Genomic DNA, 14799 nt, shown 5'->3' with positions numbered 1-14799 from the left:
GATGCAAACACAATGAGATTTTATGATCGAGCAGTTAAGACACAAGGAGATAACGCGATGGATGGTGACGATCACCAAATAGATTGATCCGAAAGTCAGACTCCCAATGACCCTCAAGACCACTAGACGTCTAGACGAGAGGGGCGTCTAACGGCCCTGATAAGTTCGGAATTTAAAGATCAAGTGACAGACCGTTTACCTCAAGAAAGTCCTGCTCCCACAACAGTGGCTTGTTCCTAATCCGTCGTCGAGTGATGAGTGGCGGCAGAGGATGCGATAGCAGAGGACGGCACTGGAACAGGTAATAATACTGGTTAAGGAGGGAGAGGAGACGAGCTGACCTTAAAATATGTAGTCCACGGCGTATCGAAGACGGGCGTAGAGATAGCGTTCCGGGGACGGATTCGTCTTGTCGTAGGCCGGAATGCCGGGAGGGATCAACGTGGCTTGGCGCAAGTGACGGGGCGGCACCGGTCGCAACTGGCAGTGGCGGTGGCGCAGAGCCACGGTACAGGGCAGAACGGCGGCGCAGGGGGGTTGATGACGCGGGGCGAAGCCTCGGCGCGGCGTGGAGCCACAGAGTGCGGCAGAACCGTGGCGATTGGCGGACCCGCGGCGGGGCGCGAACTCGCGGCGCACGGTCGGATCACGGCTGGGCGCGAGTCCGCGGCGCTGGCGAAGCCGCGGCGCGGCGCGGGAGTCGCGGCGCGGAATGGGTCCACGGCGCGGCGTGGGGTCGCGGCACAAAGCGGGTCCCGACGCGGCGATGATGCGGGTGGTCGGGAATCGGGGTTCGGGCGGGCGGCAATGGGAGAAGTGGCGGTCGAATCAAGAAAAGGGGAAGCCAAAGGGTGATGCAAGAATGGGGTGGTTATGGTCAAGAACGATGGAAGATGGTGGGGAATGGTCAAGAACGATGAGGGTGAAGAGGAAGATTCAAGAAACGATGGGGAAAGGAGGGTGGGCGATCAAGAAAGGCAAGAGGAGGCGGTTGGGAATCAAGAAACGATGGGGAAAAGAGGGTGGGCGATCAAGAGAGGCAAGAGGAGGCGGTTGGGAATCAAGAAACGAAGGGGAAAGGAGGGTGGGCGATCAAGAAAGGCAGGGTAGGGGGAGGGCAATCAAGAAAGGCAAGAAGAGGTGGTTGGGCGATCAAGAAGGGCAGGGGAAGGGGAAAGGGCGATCAAGAAAGGGTAGGGGAAGCGGTTGGGCGATCAAGAATTTCAAGAAAATGGGGGATGAGAATGGGTGGCGTTCAAGAATGGGCGGGAAAGATCAAGAAATGGGGTTAGATGATCAAGAAGCAAGGGTGAAGGGGTGGCGTCCAAGGAAATGTGGGCGAGATGGGCTGGATGAAGGAGAAGGGGGGGGGGGGGGATGGGGAGAGCCAAGAACCTGGCGTGGTGAGTTCTTGGTGGGTCGCGGGTGGTTCTCCTCGTTGGAGATGATTTCCCAAATGCAGCGCGGCGCCGTAGTCGTCGCCAACCTTCGAGGACGCCCAGAGTGATCTCGATGGGTGCTCTCTCGATTCTTGATTTCAACAGCTTCTTGAAAATCTTCAACGTACCGGAGTGATCTCGACGGTACGGTTGAACACGTCACGCCAGGAGTGATCTCGACGGACAGGACGTGGGCTCTACTCCTCGGAGTGGTCTCGACGAAGAGGTGGGGCTAGCCAAACCCCCTACGCTACGACTACGATAGGGGGAAGATTCTTGAAACAATTTCAATTCAAAAACTTCCAAGTAGTCCCTTGGGCATGCCCTCCCCTTATATAGGGAGGAGGGGTGCCAAGGAGACGTGGGGAGAGGTTGAACTGTCATGAGACGTGGTTCGACCTCTCCTTACAAAATCAAAATACAATCTTAAAATGAAAATAAAGAGGAGGATGGGCCCTACGATACTGGCCCAATCCATAATTCGAAATACAAAGAAAATACACATAGAAAAAACATAAATTGTTCGAACCTACCCGGAGTACTTAAACCCCGGGTTGCGGATGTCGGCACGAGCTGTCCGACGTGGCTGCTGGCGAGTCCTCGTCGGTCGTCCGGCTGATGTCGTCGTCGTCATCAGGTCGTTGTCGGCACGATGGTCCTCCATCAGTTCTCATGGGGACCCAACTGAAGTTTTCCACCGGGTATCATCCTCAGACGGATGGTCAGACGGAGGTTACCAACCGTAGTCTGGGTAACGTCCTTAGGTCACTAGTGGGTGAATACCTTAGGACATGGGATCAAGTCCTACCCCGCGCGGAATTCACCTTCAACCACTCGGTCAACCACACAACGGGAAAGGCCCCGTTCGAGATAGTGTAGGGTCAACTTCCCAGGAAGCCCATTGACCTTATTCCCCTAGATGCATGTAACAAAATCTCTAACGATGCATATGATTTTGCGAACGAACTTAGGAGCATGCATGATCATATTCATTCATACATATCATCCCTCAATGAGCAATACAAGGCTGTCGCTGACAAGGGACGTAGGTCCAGTATATTCTCAGAGGGCGATCTAGTGATGGTTAGATTGAGGCCTGAGAGACACTCTCCAGGGGTCGCTATGAAGCTTCATGCTCGTAGTGATGGGCCTTTCCGAGTAGCCCAACGGATCAACGATAATGCATATGTCGTGAGCATTCCTCCTAGTTGGGGAATTAGTTCTACCTTCAACGTTTGTGATTTGGTCCGATATCATCCCTTGCCACCCATTGAAGAGCCTCACAGCCACTCGAAACTTGATAACGAAGTGAGTTAGACTACACAGATCCCTTTTCCGCTACCCACCCGTATACGGCAGGAAAAGATAGAAACAATACTGCAGGAAGTAATTAACGCCGTAGGGGACTGAGTGGAGCGCACATTTCTGGTGCACTGGCAGGGACGCCCGACATCGGACGACACGTGGATCATGGAGGACGACCTACAGCGACATCAACCCGACCTGCTCCAGCCCATCGACGACATCGTGGAGGGCAGCTCAACGGAGTCGAGCTCTTCCCGCCCCGGCAGGATGATTGGGGACCATCGGGACGACACCGACACGGGAAATGTTCAACCGCCCCGAGCCGCTCGTGCCAACGTCCACAACCCGGAGTTCAAGTACTCCAAGCAAGTTTTAATTGTTATTTATTTAAAGTGTTAATTTCGGACCAGTCGTGTACTGGACCGGTCCCGTTTTTGATGTTTTGTTCGTTTTCATGTAAAGAGGAGGGCCACGTCACGTGACGGACCCCTCCCCTTGGTCTCGTCTCTTGGCACCCTCCCTTCCCCCTCCTATATAAAGGGGAGGCATGCCCAAGGACTGCCCTAGAGAGTCTTTGAAAACAAACCAGTTCTTTAGCATCGTTCAATTACCGTTAAAAAATATGAGTTGAAAAATAGCAGGTCGTCTTCCTCTTCCTCGGGCCACACCTCTTCAGTTTCCAGGCGCCCCTCAGGCTTCTTCGGCGAACTCTGATCAGTGAATGTTCCTCCGCCCACCGAGAACCACCCTGCCCGCTCTGATCGTCCGGGACGACCGATCCAAGGAGGTCTCATCGTGACGCCCGCCGCTGGATGTCTGCCTTGCCAGACAGCGTCGGAGCCGCCGTCTCTCCTCCTCCCTACAGGGCCGTTCGCCACTGTCTCCCACGTCCCTCGGTCAACGGGACCGCCTGCCCGCTGTTTTCCTATCTCTGATTGAGAGAGACCCGCGGACCGCCCCTTCGCGCCGCCGTTCGCGACAACTCCCTCTCCCGCTCGCATGCCGGATCGACGTCGCGCGCGATCGCCTGCCCGCGATCGCCCCTCCCGCCGTGCGATCACGTACCCCGCGGCGCCTCAGTGATCTCCATCGACCATCCCCCGCGACCTCCATCGCCCGCGATGCACCAAGTTAGCGGACGGTGACTTCCTGCGCCGCACGCGCCCTCCTACGTCCACCCGCGCCGCGTCGTCTACTGAGATGACGTCCGTGTTGACTGACCACGCATTTGCTGCGCCTCCGCAAGCGCCGTTTCTCCCTTCTGTTTGCCGGATCGTCGACCCCTATGGCTCGCATCGTCCGCAATCGATCCTGGATCGTCGTTCCCTGTGACTAGCATCGTCCTGCCCTGAACTTTGGAGCGTTAAAACCAGGTTCCAATTCTACTCGATCTCTCCTTTGAATTTTCAGCAATATTACTACTTTGAGTGCTGTCTCTCCCTATCGCATTCCTTGCCGTTTCAGTGATAACACAACTAGGCTAGCCATCTTCGTCGAGAGATAGAGTTCCTTGAGATTGACGATCGGATCATAGCCGTCGTTGGTGAACTCCAGTGGGTCGTAACGTGCCCTTTACGTCATGCTCGATCGTGAAATTCAGCGGGTCATTCAAAGTCGACCCTGACCTAGTCGTCCCCCTTAGGTTGTACTGGGCTATCGCCCCTCTGTCGGACCGTCCTTACTCGCTCTGGGGAAATTTTCAACGTGCATACTTCCTCCTAATTAAACACGCATCACGCATAGCTGTGACGTAACACGAGCCATCGATCCCGGCGTTACCTTGTTACATCACCTACGGCTGCCCTAGGCAGGCGTTCTGGGGCAGCCTAGGGCAATCTTGGACGAGAGGCCTGGGCGGTCTTGGGCGGCCCTGAGAGGACAGCCTGGGCGGCCTGGGGTGGCCCTGGGCGGGTAGCCTGGCTCGGCCTTGTGCAGCCCTGCGTGGGCAGCCTTGGGCAGTCCTGGGCAGGCGGCCTGGGGCGGTCCTGGGAAAGGGCCGACAACGAGAAGGGAGCAGATGTAGCCGGCAATGCGAGGCAGCGACAGCAGCAGCGGCGGAGGAGATCGAAGATAGCGAGAAGGAGGGTAGGTGATGAGCCGAAAATAGGGGTGAAAATTACACAAATTTTTAGCCCTTGTCGTAGTGAATTTTTGGCTTATGCAATAAAATTTAGAAAACTCTACTTAAATAGGATTTTAAATAGGATCTTTACGCCTGCCGTGGCGACCGAGAGCTGTTTTCAAGGTCTTTTTGCAACGAAACGTTGCAAAAAGGCCCCGAAAAGTCTAGAAATTGCATAAATACATTTTTTTTCTCTTATAAATATGCCCTTTTTTAATAGAATAAATGCATTTCTTCTTGAGATAAATCCCAGAAAATTCCTAAAAATTCGTAAAAAATTCTAGAAAATTCTAGAAAATTCCCTGATTAATTCCCATGTTGATAAATGTCGAAATAAACTTTTTAATGTGCCATTTTCATCCAAAAATAATTATTTCGAGCTTCAATAAATCCTTAAAAATTCATATAATTAACAGAAAATTAGGAAAAAATCAGAAATTACTTGGAAGCATTATTTTTGTGTAAATATATGATAACAACCCAATTTTAAGCCTTTGAAATGCATAAATCATGCTAATAACATGAAATAAAGACCGAAATTAGGGTGTTATCAGTAGGATTGGGGGAAGCACTCCAAGAAGAGAAAGATAACTCAATTCGTGAAAGAAACTTGACTAACTAGTTCTTGAAACAATGGCCTATACATATAGGCGTTGGAGGAAAGAGATAATACAAGTTAACGACGAGAAATTAAAGGCGAGAAACTAAAGATGAGAGACGTGATTTGTGTCACCTCAAGGGGCAGTTGTTGAGATGCGTTGGCGACGTGTCATGATGCGTGAAGGAGCGTGTGTGCGTAGAGGCGTGCGTGATGCCAGTGTATTGACTTTATCCGATGACGGTGGCTGCGTGGCTGTAGCCTTGGCATTAACTTAGGTTGACGGTGGCGGAGTGTCCGTAGCGCCGGCGTTGACTTCGGTTGACAGTGGTGACACGTCCAATGTCGATGCGTTGGCGTCCTCGACATCAGAGACACTACTAGCTATTTTGTCCTGTACTTGGACCATAGTGCCCTTCGGCACGTGCAGGGTCAGCAGAAGGTCAGCGATCGACACGCCCAATGGATTGCATACGTCCAGCATTGTACCTTTGTAATCTGGCACAAGAAAGAAAAAGATAACGCTGTGCCGATGCCCTGAGTAGACGTCCCCAAGTATTAAACATGACGCGAACCCAAATAGTGGGTTTCGCACAAGTGAGAAATGACAACGAAGACTATCCTGATTTTGGACCAATTATGCTTGCTCTAAAGGATAAAAGGAGCAATGAGCTCCGTGACTATTACATAGCATACATAGAACGTCATTGAGGGATCATCTCATTTGGGAGACTCACGCCGGAGGACTTAGCGGACATTTTGGTATCAACAAGACAATTCACACTGTAGAATATCAATTCTATTGGCCCTCTCTTAAGCGAGACATCGGCAAAGTTGTAGCACGATGCCTTACCTGCTCACGGGCCAAGATGATCAAGCAGAACTCTGGCTTATACACGCCACTTCTGCTGCCCACAAGGCCATGGGATGACATTAGCATTGATTTTGTTTTAGGATTACCTAGGATGGCGTGACGCCATAACTCTGTTATGGTCATCGTCGATAGATTCTCCAAAATGGCGCACTTTGTGCCGTGCTCTAAGACCTCGGACGCATCTCGTGTCGTGTGGCTCTTCTTTGACAACATTATCAAACTGCACAATGTGCCCAAAACCATAGTCCCGGATCACGATGTACGGTTCATGAGCTATTTTTGGAAAACCCTTTGGATCCTCATGGGGACCTAACTAAAACTTTCGATGGCCTACCATCCCCGAATGGATGGTCAAACTAAAGTTGTCAACCGTAGTCTTAGCAACTTACTTTGATCGATCGTTGGTGAAAATACTAGTTCGTGGGATCTCGTGTTGTCACGAGCTAAATTTGCATACAACTTGTCGGTCAACCGTACTACCAATAAGACCCCTACTGAAATCATATATGGTCAATTACCCCGCCAACCCTTAGACCTCATGCCACTAGACGGACATGTTAGTATTTTAGAGGAAGGACCAGATTTTGCATCGCACATCAGGGACATGCATCATAGCATACGTTATCGCATCGCATCCCAAAACAACTAGTATAAGGAACTAGCTGATCAAGGATGACATATAGTAAGGTTCGCGAAGGGAGATCGACTCATGATCCGATTACGGCCTAAGAGGTACTCTCCTAGGGTTGCTATGAAGTTACATCCGCATAGCGTTGGGCCTTTCTCGATTGCCCGGGTGATCAATGACAACGCCTATGAGGTTAGCATTCCTCCCGAGTGGGGAATTTGTCCTACATTCAACGTAAGTGACTTAGTGCACTACCAACCCCCTTCCTCGGATGATCAACCTCACAACCCTCCAAACCTATCTAGATGTGAAGATTTTACACACTTGTCCCCTTCCTTCCATTCAAAACCCACGAGGCAAGATAATATCGAGGCAATACTGCAATAGGTAATTGATACTACAGGGCAACGGCTAGCCCGCAAGTTCCTTGTTCCTTGGCAGGGTCGATTGACATCATAAGCCACCTGGATTACAGAAGCCGAGCTGAAGCAGATTTGACCTGAGATGGAGCAGCCTATCGAAGATATCATTGGCTTCAACTCATTAGAGTCGAGTTCCTATCATCCCGGGAGGATGATGGGAGACTGTCTCGCCACCAAGATGGAGTGACGCCGCCAACCATGCCGAGCAACTCGAGCCAACGCCCGCGACTCAACGTTCTAGTATCCCGCTTAAAGAGAAGCTATCAATCGTAGTTTTATTCTATTTTCTTTAATGTTGTAATTTCTGTTATGTCGTGGACTGGCCCGTCGTGTTGTAGGCCGTGTCCTCTCAGCACATTTGTATTTTCTTTCTTGTTGCTCGTGGGAGAACTGCTCCTCCTGAGATGGTTCTCTCTTCTTATGCTCAATGGGGTATGCCCCCGACTCTATATAAAGATGGCATGCCCAAAAGGACACACCAAGACTGATTGAGAAATCCAAAGTACCTTGTTCTTTCTTTTTTGTTTTTGGCATAGCCTAGAAGATATCTTTACAGTTTAACTCGCTGTCGATCGTGGGAGAACGTGGTCGTCCTCTCCACGTTGAGGATCAACATGGAGCCACTCAGCCTCTTCTCTTCGTAGATTTATCTCACAGATAGAAGCGCCTGGTCTTGGTAGTTATAGTTCAAGAAGGCGATCAAGAACGTGGACCTTGGAAGTTTCTTGGACTGCCGACGCTCCTCTTCATCGGCATAGCCACCACGCTCGCTCGTGCTAACGTCAGGAGTCCATCACCACCGCACAGAGTCTCACCACCGCCGTTTGTGATTGTCGCGGTCTGCCCCCAACCATTGCGTACCATCCCCAGTCCACCCGCACATTATGCGTCATCCTGCACGCCCTTGCACGCACCCCCATGTGACCGCGTTCTGCCTCTATACCCTATCGTACTGACAAATGCCATCTCCACGCCCTTGCACAGCGCCCTAGTGCTCGGCTTGTGCACACCCGCCAAACCATGCATTTCCTCCGCGCACCCCCGCATGGCCGCCGCCGTCTCTACGTGCCTCTACACCAGCCTACGTGCCAGTGTGGTGGCACTCTCACAAGCCTGCTAGTTGTTGCATGCTGGGTGCACGCTACAGTGTGTCTCTGCACTGCCCCTAGGAGCTCACGCCACTATTGCACGCCACTCGCCACTAACGCGTGTCACTCGTGCGCGCTCGCGCACAACCACCCGTGCTTGGGTGTCTCCCACGCTGGTTCGTCTCTATGCCTGTGCGACCATGAACGTGCCCATGCCTGGTGACCCGACGATCGAACGAGCCTCCACCAACCAACTGCTACATCAGCAGCTAGTGTAGATCAAGGCTCCTATCAGCCTATCAGGTGGAATGACCTTTACTTCTTTCCAGTATTCATCACGTATTTTCTCTGTCTCGAGAGTTAGGTACCTAATTGACCCGTCTTAATACCTTAGAGAGTGAATAACTATAAATTGTCTTGTGGTAGTTCATTGATTTGTTCGCGAAACATTGGACGCCCATGGATAGTAATACTATCCCTCATCTTACGCGTTTGGATTTAGTCCAAAGGGACGTTGGGAAGTCGATTGTGCTCAATCAAACTTTGCCAATTTAACTACTCATTGAATTTGATTGTGAAATTCATTCTTTACTAGTCGTTGATCTAAAAAAATTACATCATAACATCTAACTGCTTGATGGAGGACCATCTTGGAGACGACACGACGGGACGTCGTCAGCCACGATGAGCAGCTCGCGCCGACGCTCGCTATCCGGGGATTAAGTACCCCGCGTAAGTATTTACATTTCACTTACGTTTGTTTTTCTATTTGTTGTATTTCTGGATTTTATGGATCGGGCCAATGTTGGGCCCCGTCCTTCGTCTTTCGTTTTATTTTCGTCTGTATTTCAAATTTGTAAGGAGAGGCCGAACCACGTCTTGTGATGGTTCATCCTCTCCCTACGTTCACTTGGCACCCATCCTCACTATATAAGGGGATGGCATGCCCAAGGAACACTTGGAGTCATTTGTTGAAGAATTTTCAAGCTTGTGTCTCCCCTACCGTAGGAAGTAGCGTAGGAGACGTGGCTAGTCTCAACCACGTCAAGATCACTCCGTGGCGTAGAGCCCGTGTTTTCCACGTCGAGATCACTCCGTGGGAAACGTGTCAAGCGTCCCGTCGAGATCACTCCGGAGCGATCAAAAGAAGTCCAAGAGACCGCCCGCGTCAGGAGCTGGAGACCCTCTTGTCGAGACCACTCCGAGGGAGCCAGCAGTTCCAGGATCGTTGCCGTCTCACTCCACCTCAAAGGTGTTTCGAATTCTATCCAGGGAATTCCCCAAGAACTTCCAAGAACACCAATTCTTGGACGTTCTTGAATTCTTCTGGTTCAAGAAAGCCAATTCTGGGCTCAAGAATCACCGGTCACCGCCAAGTAAGCCTCCACCTCCAGCCCGCTTCTTCTTCCGCCCTGCCCTCAACCCTCCTCTCCCTCTTCCTTGCCATCCTCGCCGAATCTCCCCCCCCATCATTGTCTTTCTTGCCCCGCCACACAGCGTCATCTCTTTCTCCCCGTTTCTTGCTTCCTCGCTCACGCGCACTCATCCCCCTCGTTTCTTGCCACCGTCCCTGTTCTTTCTCCCCAACTTCTTGCCCCATTGCCCACGCCCAAACCTTCCCCCGCTACCCGCCCTCTCGGCTGCGCCATCCCACCTTCCCATCGCCTTCACCGTCCGCCCTTCCGCCCTCCTCCGCCGTGACGGGGGATATTGCCACCGCCAGCCGCACTCCCCTCGCACTGCCGCGCCCTGACGCCAGCCACGAGCGCAGTCTCTTCCCCGTGCTCCATGTCCACGCCGAGCCATCCTGCGCGCCCGGGATCGCGTGCCGCGCCAGTGCGCGCCACGTCCGTGCGTCCCACGCCCTCGCGCCCTCATCTGCATGCCCGCAGTTCGCGCGCGCGCCCGATCGTCTGCCGTTCACAGGCACCCGTCGGTGTACCCGTTCTGCGCGTGCGGATACCCGACGGTAACGCGCGCACTCCCTCCTGCACGCGCCATGGATATGTTCCCTGTGCGCGTTGAGTGTTCCATGCCAGCGTGCGCCGCGCGTCGGCGGATCTGTACGCACCACACACCGCCAGGTTGCCCTGTGCCTGATAAGCTCAAATTTTAGGTGAATTTGCTGGTTGTTTAGCAAGATAATCGTGTGAGGTTGAGAGCTTATACAACAATATTTATAAACCTCACGGCCTAGGGCAAGTGAGGGTCGATCCACAGGGAGCAAGGAAATCAGCAGGGAATTTGTTTTAATGTAATATAACTTTCAGGTTGTAGGTCTGCACTTGCATTTTATAGGATACTATTCAATAGAACTCAATAAATTCTTTCAGGGAAGATGCGCAGGCGACCTTAACTTTGAGGTGGTAACCTCTACTTAAGGAATGAGCAGACGACTAATAAGCGACTCAGCTTACCAGTCTTCACGCTCTCGCCAGCCTGTTTGGCAATTTGCCAAACAGGTGGTGGGCGTTTGTGCAGGCCGCCTCACCCGCAGCTTAAGCTGCCGAGGGGGATGTGCCTGCACGTGCACACCTACAGGTAGCGTGCGCGTGCGTAGCCCCCGTTGCGCGTGGCTGCAGCTACACGTCACGGCCGCGATGCTACTGCGCACGCAGGCAGCGATGCAGCTGCGCTCGCATGCGACCTTGCAATGCGTGGCCTCGGCCGCGCGCCGCGGTCGAGCGCTCGCAGCAGGGCTGCGCGCGAGCGTTGCTGCGCTGCTAAGGCACGCAGAGCAACGGCCACGCAGCTGCAGGGCTGCTCAACTTGCTGAGGCTGGGTAGCTTGGCTCTTTCGGGGGAAGAATTCGATTGGACGGAGAGGATGAACAACAGGAACGAAGTGGCAAAGGAAAACAAGAACAAAACTTAAAAAAAATTGATAAACTTTCAAATCCAAATTAAACAGAAACAATGTTGATTGGAATTGTTGGAAGATCTGAAGATTCTTCCAACCCAACCAAAACTGTCTAAAATGGAGAGGGATTACAAGGCTGAAGCTTGAGATTTCCCTATGCCGGGTGTCACGTCCTTGCGGCGAGGCGTAGGTCTTCAATCCAAGCTATCTTCAGTCTGATCTTCCTCTCCAACTCCACAAGCTCATCAGCTCCTGGAGGGTGCAGAAATCCTCTTCTCCAAGCCCTAGTTTCCTTAGAGAAAATTCTGAACAGCCTAAACTCAACTCTCAAGAGAGTATTTATAGGTTTCTCTTAAGTCATGCCCAGGGGCATTTTCATAATTTTTGCTTCTTTGAATTTTCGCCCGCTCCTCTTGATCCTCGTTTCTTTCCTTGATCTTCTTAACCTGTCTCTGAATGTTCACTAACCATAAAATGTTAAATATCTTCCACTTGATTCAAAGAATCAAGTGGGGTTAGTGATTTCATAAAATGATGGATATGCATGATATTAGCATGAATTAACATTCTAATTTTGATGAATGAAAACTAAGAAGATTAATTATTTGATGACATATTTGAGAGTCATCAGTGCCCCGCCCTGCTCTCTTGCGCCTCGGCCATCATGGTGATATCACCCACGGGAGCGTCCTCATTGGGGACAGTCACCGCCAGTGACACTGCCATCACCCCATCGCCGATTCAAGAGAGATCTTCACATCGTGGACCAGCGACATCCAAGTATCATCTCGTCTCCTCTCCACTTTTCCAGTATTATTACTTTTCTTGCAGTCTCGTCTTCCGCTATCACGTCTGCTGCCATCTTTACTCGATTCATTTCACGGACAGGGCTAGCCACCTCGTCGAGTGTAGGACTTCTTGTGGTAGAAAGGATAGCCATTGCCTTAGACGCCGAACACTTCAGGGCCGTAAAACGCTCCTCACTAATTAGTTGTCTAGTTGGTCTTACTGATCATTGGGAGTTTGATCCTCGGGTCACTCTCTTCTCACTGCCCGGCGTGGTTCACACCCGAACCCCTTGATACTTTCCACTGCTCATTTGCACTTCCAATTCATCAGCTTGCATTTCACGCATTCATCATATCCCTGTGACGTAATACGAGCCGACCGATCCCGGTAGGTTGTATTACATCACTGCTAGTGCACTCATAGTAGTTAGTTGTGGTGTAACACAAGCCGCTCGATCCCAGCCAACACCGTGTTACATCTCGCGGTCTTCTGCGCACCCGCCTGCTTCCAGCTCCTGTGCGTGCCACCCCACATGTTTCGTTGATCACCAGCGAGCCACGATACCCATGAACGTGAAAGATATGTACACGCCATCGCTAGCCATAGCCTTGTATGCCCATCACTCACCAAGAACAGTGCGCCACACTATCGCCAGCGAACCAGGTATTTTCTTCTGCTTGTCGTGAAATATCACTGTTTATCCAAAGGGCTGATAATTTAGATTTTATAGGTAATTAGTGACGAGCTAACTTCACTAATTGGTGTCGTTGGTTTATCCGAATTAAAACAACAAAAAATTATAATAACCTTACTAGCGTATGGAGAGTAAGGATCGATCCACAGGGACCAGGCATTTTTCCTAATAAATTTGTGCTTTGGTTATGATTTTTAATGAATTTTAGAAGCGGGTTTACTACGTACGAAGAAAAATAACCAATAAAAATATAAACAAAGATATTTAAAATATAATTAAAAAAATTATAATAATATTAGTCAGCAGAAAATGATTTGTTTGGGATTTTTTAGGAAAATTTATTGCAACTCTAAAATAGTAAATGAATCAGGCTGGCACTATGGACTTGGCCAAAATTTGGCTAAGTCCAGATGCCAAATGGGGAAGGTGGCTTGGTGGAGGAGAGAGAAACAACGAACTCCACTAAATTCACTCTAGAATGAGTTCTAGAATGAATTTTAGGGTGTGGTTGGATGCATTGGAACCATCTGGATATTGATTAGCTGATCCAAGAATAACCAAAAGACAAAAGACGAATATAAAAAAATGAAAAAGGAGAAATAAGAAGATAACCTATTTGTCACACCCTCCAAGGCCTAAGGTACTTCTTCTCCTTTCCACCAGCTTCTTCAGCCTTGGATACTTCCTCCTCAGCCTGGCACTCACTGAGGTGAATGGATCTATGACTCGATTGCACTTAGGCCACCAAACATTACTTTAGATTGAATCACAAGATGAATATTACAATAGGGTGAAGGGGTTTATATAGGGACAGAGAGCAAATGAGAGCCATTGGATTTTTAATACAATGGATGGCCAGATCTTCTTTTCTGGGTAATGATCCACGTCCAAATGGTCCTCCAATCAGCATTGAGACCTTTTGAATAACCCAGGGATGTTCAAAACTTCATTCCTTAATTAGGATTAAAGGTGTTATCTTTAAGTCTCCACCCTTGGATGTATTATAGATTGAATGGCTGGATCTTCTTCTCTGGCTTGGATCCACGTCCAAGGTTGTCCTCGAATCAGCATCCAAGCCCCTGAAATGTTCATAAATAATCATGACTGGACCTTCCCCTTGCCCTCCTTTCTTTGGCCCAACATGCCTCTCATAGTGGGCTTAGTGGAGCTTCCTTAGTGGGCCTTTAGACTAGAGCCAACTGGCTTGCTTTGGGCCTTCTTTCTTGGCCCAGGGTTGTGGCTGAGCCTGCTCCTCTGGTCCAAACAGCTTCGTCTTCATTTAACTATCCCCTTTATTCATGAAAGTTTCACCTAATTCCTGCATCTTCCACATAAACTAAGAAGAGAGTGAGATTCACTCCCCTTAACTCATTGAGTTGAGTGGGGCTGGCCCACAAATGACAATAATTAAGTCCAAATTATATAAAGGTGATTTTATTTCAAGATTTTTCACAACTTAACATAAATGTTGATAATATATCCAGATAAAGATAAATAAGTAGATAAATTAGCTAGAATTGCACATATATATTACTATCATTTTGGGTTTATCAGATACCCCCCAACTTAGATCATTGCTAGTCCCTTAGCAATGCCCTTAGATTTACTTTGGACTTCCCTTCTCGCCTTTACACCAAGAAGGTATCTGCATGAGGCGTTAAGTTTATAAATCACATATCTAGATGAGCATTTTCCTTCGACAATCTAGGTCAAAACCTTTGCAGGAATACATGAACTTTTTTCGTCATGGTCTTAGCAGAGCTGGTGGTCATAAGAGGGCAGCTTACTTCTCTCTAGGTTCAACACCATAAACAAAAGATTTTCTCACTTCACACATCGAACTGGGCCTCACCCCTCTTGGTTCACTCTCTCACAAGAGAAAGGGCTACCTAAGTGTTGATGTCCCTACAAGCTTTATCAGACCTGAAATAGAGAGTATGCAGTGTTCTCCTCTTAGTATGACGACAAGGTAACAAGGTGT

This window comes from Wolffia australiana, chromosome 7, assembly GCF_029677425.1.
Source record: "Wolffia australiana isolate 7733 chromosome 7, ASM2967742v1".
NCBI lineage: Eukaryota > Viridiplantae > Streptophyta > Magnoliopsida > Alismatales > Araceae > Wolffia > Wolffia australiana.
This window is presented reverse-complemented; position numbering follows the sequence as displayed.